This window comes from Dermacentor andersoni, chromosome 3 (assembly GCF_023375885.2).
Source record: "Dermacentor andersoni chromosome 3, qqDerAnde1_hic_scaffold, whole genome shotgun sequence".
NCBI lineage: Eukaryota > Metazoa > Arthropoda > Arachnida > Ixodida > Ixodidae > Dermacentor > Dermacentor andersoni.
This window is the reverse complement of record NC_092816.1, coordinates 200036508-200049677: the sequence shown is the minus strand read 5'-3', so window position 1 is coordinate 200049677 and position 13170 is coordinate 200036508. Positions and strand designations below refer to the sequence as shown.

At 44.5% G+C, this 13170-nt stretch overlaps 1 protein-coding gene across 1 annotated transcript in view; it reads right to left on the bottom strand.

The window, feature by feature from the left end:
• LOC126524372 (uncharacterized) overlaps positions 1-3720 on the bottom strand; it is a 248910-nt gene extending 245190 nt beyond the window's left edge. The window contains exon 1 of the mRNA XM_055067268.2: positions 3490-3720. The gene's annotated coding sequence lies outside the window, so the exon portion shown is untranslated. The remainder of the gene's footprint in view (positions 1-3489) is intronic.
• Positions 3721-13170: the final 9450 nt, after the last annotated feature.

Genomic DNA, 13170 nt, shown 5'->3' with positions numbered 1-13170 from the left:
TCTAATTCGCCGGCCATGTCCACTAACATTATCCCTGGCAACACAAATGGAGGATGCACTTTCTTGCGGACCGCTGTTTGGGACGTACAGTCAGCGTAGTGAATATATGGGCCGTGATAGTCCTGATTGAAGTGAAGTGCTTGACGAAAACTGTGGCCACAATTTATCATAGTCAAAAGAAAACGCAGACGTTGACCACAAACATTTGTTAAAAAAAAAACAAGAGGTTTTAGAGAACAAGACGATTGCGGGCCCGGCTCCCCTATGGGAGCCGAAATCTCTTGTTTTTATTCGTTGGCGTTTGTGGTCCACGTCTGCGCTTTCTTTGCGAGGAATGTTTTCTTCTATGTGTGGGAAACAGTTTTGGGAAAATGTTTTCGCACCAAGAGCTTCGCGCACGGGGATGCCTCTAAGATAGACTGACGTCACAATTATTTCGCGCGCACCGCTCTGTCGTTGTCTGTTCTTCCGCTTATGCTCTTTCGTTCCTTTACGTAAGCAAATATTCATATTTGCTTGCGCTTTCACGTCGAACCAACGGGACCAAGTTGCCATATTCACTGAACTCAAGTTCATGAGGCAATAGACGGAAGGTTCCTACAAATAATTCATTGGAGATATTGGAATCATGGCCGCGCCATCTGCTTAAAATGTCAGACTGAAGAACCAGACGGGAAGTGTGTGTTTGAATGCGCTATATCATGACTCAGATCAACTTAAATAAAGAGAATAAAGTTACAGGACCACTGTGCACGAAACCTTGCTAGGTGTGCATACGAAAACTATAAGTTTCATAAATAATTAGTTTTGAATAAAACTGCAAACGTTCTAACACGTGTCACCTCCAATATATCCTTCCACAATTCCCATTACTCTAATGCAGCACCCCGTCTACGTTATAGCGGCAATTCCCCAGTCGTGGAAGTTAGTATGACAATAGCTTCGTTATTGAGGCTCACGAGAGCGTGAAGAGTTTATAGTCGCGAATGTGGGAAGTTTGCACTGAACATTCGCGTAATCAATGCCTCTTCTCTTCCGTCACAAATACCGCGCTAATAAAATTTGCAGCTTATTCTGGCGATCTAAAGCTTTCGTCATATGGCGCTGCACAATATCTGATGCAACATATCCGTGCAATCAAGTGCAAACGACCGCCGCAATAACTTGTCGCAAGTTGAGCACGTTTATTGCGGGATATCAGAGGAGAGTGCGTCGCTGATGGAAAGGATTAGTAGGAAATTACAATCGCGTCCTCTTTTCGTACGTGGCCCAGATAAGGCACGTTTGTGCACAACGCCAGTTTTCTCTTTCAGCGGAACGCGGTAGCGGAAATCCTTTAATTACGCAACGGCAATTTCATGATACTTCTGGAGAGCCTTCGCGCCGCAGTTGTTCTATGTGCCCAAATGTGCCAGGCTCTGCGCGAGTACAGAAAGATAAATTATCGCGTGCACGTTTTTAAGCATTGATTTGCAAAACAGTTTCAGGGAAGCTTTGAGCCGGTGACAGAGGGTAGATTTCCCGATCAGGCCGCTCATTGCTACAGAAGTCTCCGTCTTTCCTATACACTCATCGAATTACAGCAGTTGCTAAAAAATTTCTCGTGCCAGTGTTGCTTAACTGAAGCCAGTTTAAACAAAAATTTCCCAAAATTCTGTATTTAGGCCGTTTCTGTATCACGTCTCGAGTTTAACCTCGCACATGAGTGTGAAGTGACGTCATCGACCAGTTGGATTTATTTTATTGTTTTCCGTATTGTTCGGCGTATTCTACAGCTATTTCGAAACCCCATAGTTCCTCAGCCCATAGACGAGTATCCGTGAAATGGCTAGCAAGAAAGTACTTCCAGCCTTGCCACCTGATCCACTGCCTAAATGTATCTATCTATCTATCTATCTATCTATCTATCTATCTATCTATCTATCTATCTATCTATCTATCTATCTATCTATCTATCTATCTATCTTTCTATCTATCTATCTATCTATCTATCTATCTATCTATCTATCTATCTATCTATCTATCTATCTATCTATCTATCTGTCTGTCGATCGGAAGATCCTCATAGAAGAATCGGTGCGAAGTACGTGGGCCATCAATTATGGAGCCCTTTTACAAACTACTTTTCAAGTGCAATGGACATAAACTTAACGCCACAAAGCCTAATGTATTGCTTTTTATAGGACGCGTTTATTGCAATTACATTCTTGCTTATGAGATCCAAACTTAACGCAAAGCCCACAGTACCGTTTTTGATACACCGGTGCGAAGGTGAAGTTCTCGATAACTTAGAGAAGACAATACTAGATCATTCTTTCTATACCTATTGCCTTATATTTCTAATAAGATTTATTACTTTCTTGGTGAAAATGTTCTCTCCACGGCCGGAAATAAAAGTGACATAGCTGTTTTGGTTCTTCTTGATGCGAAACAGTATTCAGTCGGTGGTTTTGAAGAATACGAAGTGCTGTTGTGCGTCACAGGTAGTACCGTAACATTCAATGCACAGCTGACACTGTTTAGCAAGCTGAATTTCCCAATTTATCTTTGCTCTAACGTTTTGATTTCTCTAATGCCGATGACAAAGGGTTTGTAGCTTGAAGAAGCATTTCAACTGTGCTTGTAGTAAAATCAGGAAAAAGCCCCTGCAAAAGCAAAACGAGATGTTTACTTACAACGCACATTGTGATAGCCATCACCTTTGGTTTTCTCATTTTCATTATGTCAAACTGGTCTTCTAACACTGTGACTTACTCGTGCATAATATACGTGCATCTGATTCCTTATGTTCTAGCACAACCTATTAACTTACCACCAACAATGTTACATTATTCAAAATCAATATTACATGTTGCCCTGCATTTATAACGTTTCAGTACGGATTATTTTGAAAATGGGGAACTGTGCAATTCCTACTAATCTCTCATATTTTGTTGTTAGGAACTCTCATGTGCCTAGCATGGTACATGTAATACCGCCGGATTCAATGCATAGATGACTTTTTTTATACAACCTGATTTTCCCAAATAATCTGTGCTCCAACATTTTCATTTTCTGTAATGCCAATTACTCGTTTGTTGTAATTTTGACGCATTTTCCAGAATTTTACACGTTGAGACTTTTTATCGAGTTTACTTCGACGCACAAATTTTTGCTTGCTCGTAGAACCACGCGCTCGCCACGTGAATATCGATCAAGAGACACATTCACTTCAGCACACTCGAGTGAATGCATTATGATCTCACTATCCTGTTTATGATCTGCACAGGGGAATTGCCTGACTGTCAGGGTCAAAAAGTCAATGTAGGATTGTCATATAAAAATAATAAAGGTTAAGCAATCTATCACAGAAATCGCATCAATCTGTACTGTTTGCGTCTTCCCTAATTTTAAGTGTCCGCCCTGGACGGCAGCATTCAGCATGCTCGGAGGCGAAACAAAGCGTGTAACGAACGAAGCGGCCCCGAATAGCGGTCCACCACAACTCACCGAAAAGTTGTCGACGATGCTGGCAGCGGCGGACGTGTCTTTGGTCGTCAACGGTCTCGTCGGCGAACAACGGTGCTGCGCGGATCGAAGGTTTCAGTAGAAGACGCTGACGGGGGGGTGCTGCTGCCGCAGATGCCGATGTGTGTGTGCGTGCGTGTTCAAGTCCGGATTGCCTGTCCTGGTGGCAGCGTCGACTGGCTCGGGGTTGTGTCGGGACCCGGGCCGACCGGCCGGCGCGCTTATATGCAGCGCCTTTCGAACCACGTGACGAAAGGCGCGCCCGGCGCCCATTGGCCCGAGGCGGCGCTGACGGCGCGCCCCGACTCCCATTGGATGTGGGCGCGCGCGCGGTGGTGGGGGCACCTGTTGAAAGAGAACGGTCGCGGAGAAAGAGCGGTGACGGGTGCGGAGGACGAAGAGTACAAGAAGCGGGGACCCGTGGGCAGCGCGCGCTGAAAGCTCAGAAGGGAGGAGGCGGGCACGCAAAAGATATGAGTGAGGGAGACCGCTCGGCCGCTCCCTCGGAAGGTGAAGTTAAAAGTGAGTTAAACCTGCGTACGCCGACGTCGCACTTGCCGCTGAGAAGACTCGTCAAAGTGTCCATTACTTGCGTCTAGGTGTCGCTGGCGGTCCCACTCGTCCCTATATATGCAGTACTGGAACGTGAACTGTGTAGTGAAGCCGTGGCACGGTATGGCTGCACACACGCAAGCTTGTAAATCTTGTGTCAGCTTGCAATAGTGAATTTACGTAGAACATTTAGGCGGGCGATTGCGAGTAATCAGGGAATGTGATTCGTTGTGAAAATAACGAACACGTCGATGTGTTTGTCTAACAGACCTGCAGCAGTCAACAATTTCACTTCTACGCTGTGCCGTCGCGTAATGGCGCTACATGCGAGCCCGGATCCACTTTGCGAGTGCGATTTTGAGTACGGGCGGATTATTGAGCTTCCGCTCGCTGAATAAACGTCGCCACCGGGCAATTCGCGCTCAAAGCACTGCTCTGAACATCTGTTGCAAATAGTGATGATGAACTTTCTCCCGCATCCGCGAAAATTATTGGAAACGGGCTTTCACGCTTGAGGAATTTGTTTGGAAATGATCCGTGACAACCTTATTCATCGGACAACGACGTCGACGTGGTCCTACGCCTTCTTCCTCGCTCATTTCTCGCGACGCTCTTTAATATAAAAACGAGCAGTGCAATGTGTCTTTCCTCCTCGCATCACTGTGCTAACGCGATATTGCCCAAAAAAGAATGGTCAGGCGTTTGTGTCTACTCCTATGTATGCACATCTCCATGCCAGTTTCGGGGCTTGGTTTGTGATTTCATGGCAATTATGTCTGGTAGAGATGGAGTGCAACAATGAAACGTTGTGGTCCTATATCCTTTGCTATTGTCACACTACTTTCTTCAGGTGCTGATAACGTTAATTAATCAAATAACTGTATTTACTGTATCGGGAAACAATGAATCGCGCCGTACTAACGACCTAAAAATGCCGTTCAATGAGTGACTACTGCTTATAGAAAGTGGTAAAATCATAGAAATCATAGAAATCAGCGGGACAATTTTCCATCAGTCATTCTTATGGACGATAAGTTTGATTACTTATTACTGAAACGTTCGGAACTTTGAACAGTTCAAAAGCAGAGGTGTGGCACCATTAAGTAAAATGCAAAGAGAAAAACAAAACGAAAGAGAAAAAACGAATTGCACAGAAATACTTGTTACGCGTACTAGCATAAACATCGGAGTCATCTTCGCATTAAGCTGCTTTCAAGGCCCGCTGTAGAAAAAAATGCAAGGCTTGGAGCGTCAATTAGGCTTACGATAAATTATATTTCGCCCAGGCTACGTCGCACAGCGCCGACGACGTCTCAGCGTAATGTAACCGGCGCACGCGCAGAAGCCATTGGTGGTTCTGCCACCGCCGGTTCTCGGCGTGGTGCAGTTGCGCAGTGCCTTGCATGGCTGTGCGCCACTCGGATGCGTGGATATTTTTTGCCTGTCGGAGAACATCGGTTGGATATAAATTTCGCGATGAATTTCCCGAAGCCGGCGAAGCTGGCATTTTAGCATATGCAATCGTAACCCCTTGTCTCCTTCGAAGAACCATGCGATGAACAAAAGTGACATCGATCTTTCTTGAAAAATACGACACCTGTGTTGTGGCGCGATCGAATGCACGGTCAAAAAAAGGGACCATATTGGCTCAACTTCGCGTAGGGAAGCAGATTATGTTTATTGATATGGTGAACTACGCCATTACCAGCACATTTTGCTTGTGAAATTGCTGAAGCGTGTTGCGTGCATTAAGCCCAGTCACGTGATTACTGAGTCTAGTTCCCCGACAGAACTTTGGGGCCGACAAAGTGATGCACAAGGTCATCTTGGCACACGTGAAAATGAATGAGATGGAATGATCAGTGAGCGCGCGTGTTTTTGTGCCACCTAGGAAATGATAACGCAGATAAGACAGCTCGGACGTCAAACCAAGAAGACCGTTACGTCACTATTCCTCTCTCAAGGACAGACGCTGCGAGACAGCTTTGCGTTCTAACACGCACGCTCTCGTTAGCTGAGTGGAACACTGCGCATACAAGGGGCATCAGACTGCACAGACTCAACCCTTCTCTGCTGCTCAAATCTCCGGCCAGACTGCACCGATGCGAAGCGGCTCTTCTGTGTCATTGTGGATGGGAGTTGCCTTCACAAAAGCTTATTCAGCACTCATTGGAATGGCTCACAGTCCTGCATGTGATGTCTGCGGCTGCGAGGAGAGCACTGACCACCAATTGTGCCGCTGTACTAAGTTTGAAGCACAAATACAATCCTTGACCAACGCACTCAGGAAACTAGATGATCGTGTGCTTAGTGAACAGATAATACTAGAACACCGTACCCACCGATCATCGGCTTAGAAGGTACTAAAGCCGCTTCTGTGCTTTCTGAGAACATCTGGCCTGTGCGAGCGCCTTTGACTCTGTAGTGCTTTTCGTCGACCTCTCTCTACGCCTATATATATATATATATATATATATATATATATATATATATATATATATATATATATATATATATATATATATATATATATATATATATATAGGCGGTTCTTCAACACTGCAGTCCTTCAGCTCTGACGGAACTCCATACGAATGCCAGTGGCATAGGTTTTGGTGCCGTCCTAGTTCAACGCTACAGTGACCGCGCACCATCATCATCATCATCAGCCTAGTTACGCCCACTGCAGGGCAAAGGCCTCTCCCATACTTCTCCAACTACCCCGGTCATGTACTAATTGTGGCCATGTTGTCCCTGCAAACGTCTTAATGTCATCTGCCCACCTAACTCTCTGCCGCCCCCTGCTACGCTTCCCTTCTCTTGGAATCCAGTCCGTAGCTCTTAGTGACCATCGGTTATCTTCCCTCCTCATTACATGTCCGGCCCATGCCCATTTCGTTTTCTTGATTTCAACTAAGATGTCGTTTACCCGCGTTTGTTGCCTCACCCAATCTGCTCTTTTCTTATCCCTTAACGTTACACCCATCATTCTTCTTTCCATAGCTCGTTGCGTCGTTCTCAATTTCAGCAGAACCCTTTTCGTAAGCCTCCAGGTTTCTGCCCCATATGTGAGTACTGGTAACACACAGCTGTTGTACACTTTCCTTTTGAGGGATAGTGGCAACCTACTGTTCATGATTTGAGAATGCCTGCCAAACGCACCCCAACCCATTCTTATTCTTCTGGTTATTTCAGTCTCATGATCCGGATCCGTGGTCACTACCTGCCCTAAGTAGATGTATTCCCTTACCACTTCCAGTGTTTCGCTACCTATCGTAAACTGCTGTTCTCTTCCGAGACTGTTAAACAGTACTTTAGTTTTCTGCAGATTAATTTTCAGACCCACCCTTCTGCTTTGCCTCTCCAGGTCAGTGAGCATGCATTGCAATTGGTCTCCTGAGTTACTAAGCAAGGCAATATCATCAGCGAATCGCAAGTTGCTAAGGTATTCTCCATCGACTTTTATCCCCAATTCTTCCCACTCCAGGCCTCTGAATACCTCCTGTAAACATGCTGTGAATAGCATTGGAGATATCGTATCTCCCTGTCTGACGCCTTTCTTTATAGGGATTTTGTTGCTTTCTTTGTGGAGGACTACGGTGGCTGTGGAGCCGCTATAGATATCTTCCAGTATTTTTACATATGGCTCATCTACACCCTGATTCCGTAATGCCTCCATGACTGCTGAGGTTTCGACTGAATCAAACGCTTTCTCGTAATCAATGAAAGCTATATATAAGGGTTGGTTATATTCTGCACATTTCTCTATCACTTGATTGATAGTGTGAATATGGTCTATTGTTGAGTAGCCTTTACGGAATCCTGCCTGGTCCTTTGGCTGACAGAAGTCTAAGGTGTTCCTGATTCTATTTGCGATTACCTTAGTAAATACTTTGTAGGCAACGGACAGTAAGCTGATCGGTCTATAATTTTTCAAGTCTTTGGCGTCCCCTTTCTTATGGATTAGGATTATGTTAGCGTTCTTCCAAGATTCCGGTACGCTCGAGGTTATGAGGCATTGCGTATACAGGGTGGCCAGTTTCTCTAGAACAATCTGACCACCATCCTTCAACAAATCTGCTGTTACCTGATCCTCCCCAGCTGCCTTCCCCTTTTGCATAGCTCCTAAGGCTTTCTTTACTTCTTCTGGCGTTACCTGTGGGATTTCGAATTCCTCTAGGCTATTCTCTTTTCCACTATCGTCGTGGGTGCCACTGGTACTGTATAAATCTCTATAGAACTCCTCAGCCACTTGAACTATCTCGTCCATATTAGTAACGATATTGCCGGCTTTGTCTCTTAACGCACACATCTGATTCTTGCCTATTCCTAGTTTCTTCTTCACTGTTTTTAGGCTTCCTCCGTTCCTGAGAGCCTGTTCAATTCTATCCATATTATAGTTCCTGATGTCCGCTGTCTTACGCTTGTTGATTAACTTAGAAAGTTCTGCCAGTTCTATTCTAGCTGTAGGATTAGAGGCTTTCATACATTGGCGTTTCTTGATCAGATCTTTCGTCTCCTGCGATAGCTTACTGGTTTCCTGTCTAACGGCGTTACCACCGACTTCTATTGCGCACTCCTTAATGATGCCCATGAGATTGTCGTTCATTGCTTCAACACTAAGGTCCTCTTCCTGAGTTAAAGCCGAATACCTGTTCTGTAGTTTGATCCGGAATTCCTCTAGTTTCCCTCTTACCGCTAACTCATTGATTGGCTTCTTGTGTACCAGTTTCTTTCGTTCCCTCCTCAAGTCTAGGCTAATTCGAGTTCTTACCATCCTGTGGTCACTGCAGCGTACCTTGCCGAGCACGTCTACATCTTGAATGATGCCAGGGTTCGCGCAGAGTATGAAGTCGATTTCATTTCTAGTCTCACCATTCGGGCTCCTCCACGTCCACTTTCGGCTAACCCGCTTGCGGAAAAAGGTATTCATTATACGCATATTATTCTGTTCTGCAAACTCTACTAATAATTCTCCTCTGCTATTCCTAGAGCCTATGCCATATTCCCCCACTGACTTGTCTCCAGCCTGCTTCTTGCCTACCCTGGCATTGAAGTCGCCCATCAGTATAGTGTATTTTGTTTTGACTTTACCCATCGCCGATTCTACGTCTTCATAAAAGCTTTCGACTTCCTGGTCATCATGACTAGATGTAGGAGCGTAGACCTGAACAACCTTCATTTTGTACCTCTTATTAAGTTTCACAACAAGACATGCCACCCTCTCGTTAATGCTATAGAATTCCTGTATGTTACCAGCTATTTCCTTATTAATCAGGAATCCGACTCCTAGTTCTCGTCTCTCCGCTAAGCCCCGGTAGCCCCGGTGACCGCGCACACGTGATCGCATATGCAAGCCGCTCATTAAGTAGACCCGAGCAGAATTACACTGTCACGGAACAAGAATGCCTCGCGGTAATATCTGCGGTTCAGCGGTTTCATTCTTACCTGTATGGACGCCTCTTTACAGTGGTCACCGACCACCACTCATTGTGTTGGTTTGTGAGTCTTCGTGACCCTTGTGGCCGCCTTGCGCGCTGGGCGCTCCGACTGCAAGAATACAGCTTCACCGCATCTTATAAGAGCGGTAGACGAAACGCTGATGCGGACTGCCTCGCGCGTATGCCACTTAGCACTACGGACTGTGACGCCGACGACTTCGATCACCTCGTGGCTTCTGTGTCGCCGCGTTTTCCAGACTTCGACTGCTTCAAAACCGAACAGCGAAAATACCATAAATTAACACCGCTCTTCACCGCTACAACCGCTTCGACGACAGCAAACCATTTCTGTGTACGTGATGGACTCCTGCATAAAAAGAACTTTTCCAGCACTGGCGCACGTTTCCTCCTAGTGGTACCGGAGAGCCTTCGCACAGCGATTCTGAGTGCTATGCACGATGACCCTACGTCTGGCCATTTAGGTTCGGCGAGGACGCTCTACCGGATTCAGGAGCGCTTTTATTGGCCTGGAATGCGACAGTCTGTTGAGACGTATGTGGCCAGCTGCATGCAGTGTCAGTGCCACAAACGGCCATCTACACTGTAAACAGGTTTGACCCTTTTAGGGAGTTTTGGCCTCGTTGCATAACTCAAGCCCTTAAGGGAGGACAATATCCTCCATTCGAACGGAGTTTTTTTTCACACCCTTGTGTTTGGTGGTTTTATGGGGAATTATGGGAGTTTTTTAATTCTCCTTTGAACACCAACCCCTGAGCGGTTGCAGGAGTCTTTATGGGGAACGTTGGGAGTTTTTTATTCCTCTTTTGAACACCAACACTATGGAAGTTTTTATGAGGAGCTTTGGGAGCTTTTACAAGTTGACATGGGTATTTTAATTTGCTGCTTATGGGAATTTATAGGAGAAGCGGTGGGAGTTCTTAGGTACATTTTCGGAAACGTTTGGCTTCTTAAGGGAGTGTTGAAGCAGACCTTTGGGAAATTATTTTGCCTCCTTATAGGAGTGCTTAGGTGTAAACATGGGAGCAACTGTTCCCATATTTTGGGAGCTTTGCGTAAGGGAGCAATTATGGTTAATTTTGAGAGTTGAATTTTTGCTTTTTATGGGAATGTATAAGAGAATGTTTGGGAGTTAATTTTTACAGCTTTAGGGAGGCGTTTTATTAAGGGAGTTTTAAACAGATGTTTTGGGAGTGCATTTTAGCTCTTTATTGGAGCTTTTACAGGTAGGTCTGGGAGTTTATTATGCGCCTTTTGGGAATTTTACGAGGTTGAAGGGAGTTTTTTTTGTGTGTGTTTAGTATATTGTGTCTAACGAGGTGCAAAAATTATGACAAAGCAATAAAATGTCTGAAAATTTATTGCAGTTCCAGAATCAAAAGTGCCAGCATGACAGTACAATCAATGACTATTAGCATAATGAAGGTGGAATAATTCAAGTTGGATAGAAACAAGCAAACCAGTTTGACAGGAAATTCAAGCATTTTGCAAGCTTCAGTACAGTTGAAAATCCACAAGTGCAGCCAAGACTGAAATTGAGTGGCTCAAAACATCATGAGCTATTGGGCAGTCCTTGCATGCATTAGAACAGGCCACATTTCTTTTAGCACGTAAACGAGCATGCTACAAGGAATGATGCAAGGCCGGACAGCACCAATAACCTAGAACATTATAAAAGTACCTTTGAATACCTATGCTATTTCTAATCGGCATCTACGTACAACTTATTTTCTCATGCAACATGCAGCTACAAAGAAAAAGCCGGGTAGTACCACCCACTCTGAATCAATTTCCTTAGCACTGTGCAGTACCTGAAATTCAAGCTTGCCAGCTAGAGAACATGACAAGTTCACAGCAAAATGGGCATAATGTGATAACAGTAGTCAAACAGGTGATATCTCAGGCTGAAGTAAATTCAACAAGGGGACTTGTCGTCATCAGGGAAAGAAAATTCAAGCAGACAATTTCAGCTCACACTTACATGCATACACAGATGTCACTACGTAGGTTCTTGTTGTGATGCCCCATGACCTAAGTCAGCATCGAAGAGGTTCATTAAAGAGTGGCACATATGCAGTGGAACACACCCAGTGTACATACACAAGTTTGTGTCAAAAAAGTTCATTGAAGAGCTGCATCTACCCAGTGTCCCCAAGTGCTTATAACCAATGGCCACAGTGACACATAACTATGGTAGCCCCAGGGGCACGTACTGAATTTCCACAACTATAAGGAGTTTTTTAAAAATTTCTGGCCTCAGAAGACGCCTCGCGTTATATAAGCGACATAGACACAAACAACAAGATCACTAATAGAAATCGGTGTCAGCAACCTGCCAAACTCCCCTACTTCTACACACCTTGCTATCCCAACTAAATCCCCATGTTGAGCATTTAAACTTGCCTAACCCTCCCTATGCACTCAGTCATTTTGCTGGATATCCATGAAGTGGAGAAAAGTGAACTATATAAATACTGCCAAGAAAACAGTTGTTACCCTAACGAAGAAATCCCCTTCTCAAAAAAATTTCTCCACCTGATATAATACTTGTTCGACCTCTGCTGATTACCTTCAGCTGAATATTGCATATCACACAAAGCAGCAATTCAACTATAATTTTTAGTTTTATAATGAAACAAAAATTTTTAATACAGGAATCCTTAACAGGAACCTGTAAGTAATAACAATAATACAGGAACCCTTAACAGTATCCATAAGTGTGAAATTTTACACAGGCAAAGAGGCCAACATTTAGCCACCAGGGCACACACAAGGCATTATTACAAACATTTTCTCTGCAAAAAGCCCTAACACCTCGACGGCAGGTGGTTTTTTGCGTGGAGCTATGCACGCATTTCAAAAAATAGGCATTTTGTATTTTCTTCCGCAAGATCAAGGCAGGCAGGCTGTGATGCTGTGCAAGCAGTGGTGGCCTTCAAACGGGAAGGAATCCACACAAAAAGCCATGGTACTGTTGAGATGGCAGTGCATGATAGGGAGCATCCTGAAAAACCAAACGTAAATAGATTATGTACTATTGTATTGCAAACTGACACCACATGAATATTTAAACATAGCATCACAAATTATTCAATAGTGCTGGGCCATTCAGTGCTACCATGCCAAGTGTATCTTGGCCACCTCAGATTTCAGGAAAAATTACAGCCCGTTGTACATTATAACGACAGAAAGCTGAGCTAGTTGCTAAGGATTCATTATGCAAAAAAGGTGAAGCGTGCAGACAGGACACAAGAGTAGAGAAGTGGACAACACGAATGCACTGTACAGTTGCAGACTGGATGAAGTCGAGAGTATGGCAAAAGCCCATCTGGTCGGGATGATGCATACTAAAAGGAAGAGGCCCAGACACTGACCAAAATGGCCTAAAATAGTTATTTACGTTTTGGCTCCCCCACGGGAGCCTTGTGAACAAGACTGCCAGGGGGAGCCAAAATGCAAATAACTATTTTAAACCATTTTGGCCAGTGTTTGCACCTCTTCCTTTTAAGTTGCAGAACGCACACACAGAATACTTCGTTAAAATTTCACATCATGTGAGCATCGTTATCTTGTAGGCTAAGGCTGAAACATCACGGCACTGACAAAGCTATAAACAAGTGTTTCTATGAATGACCACAAGGCTTTCCAGAAT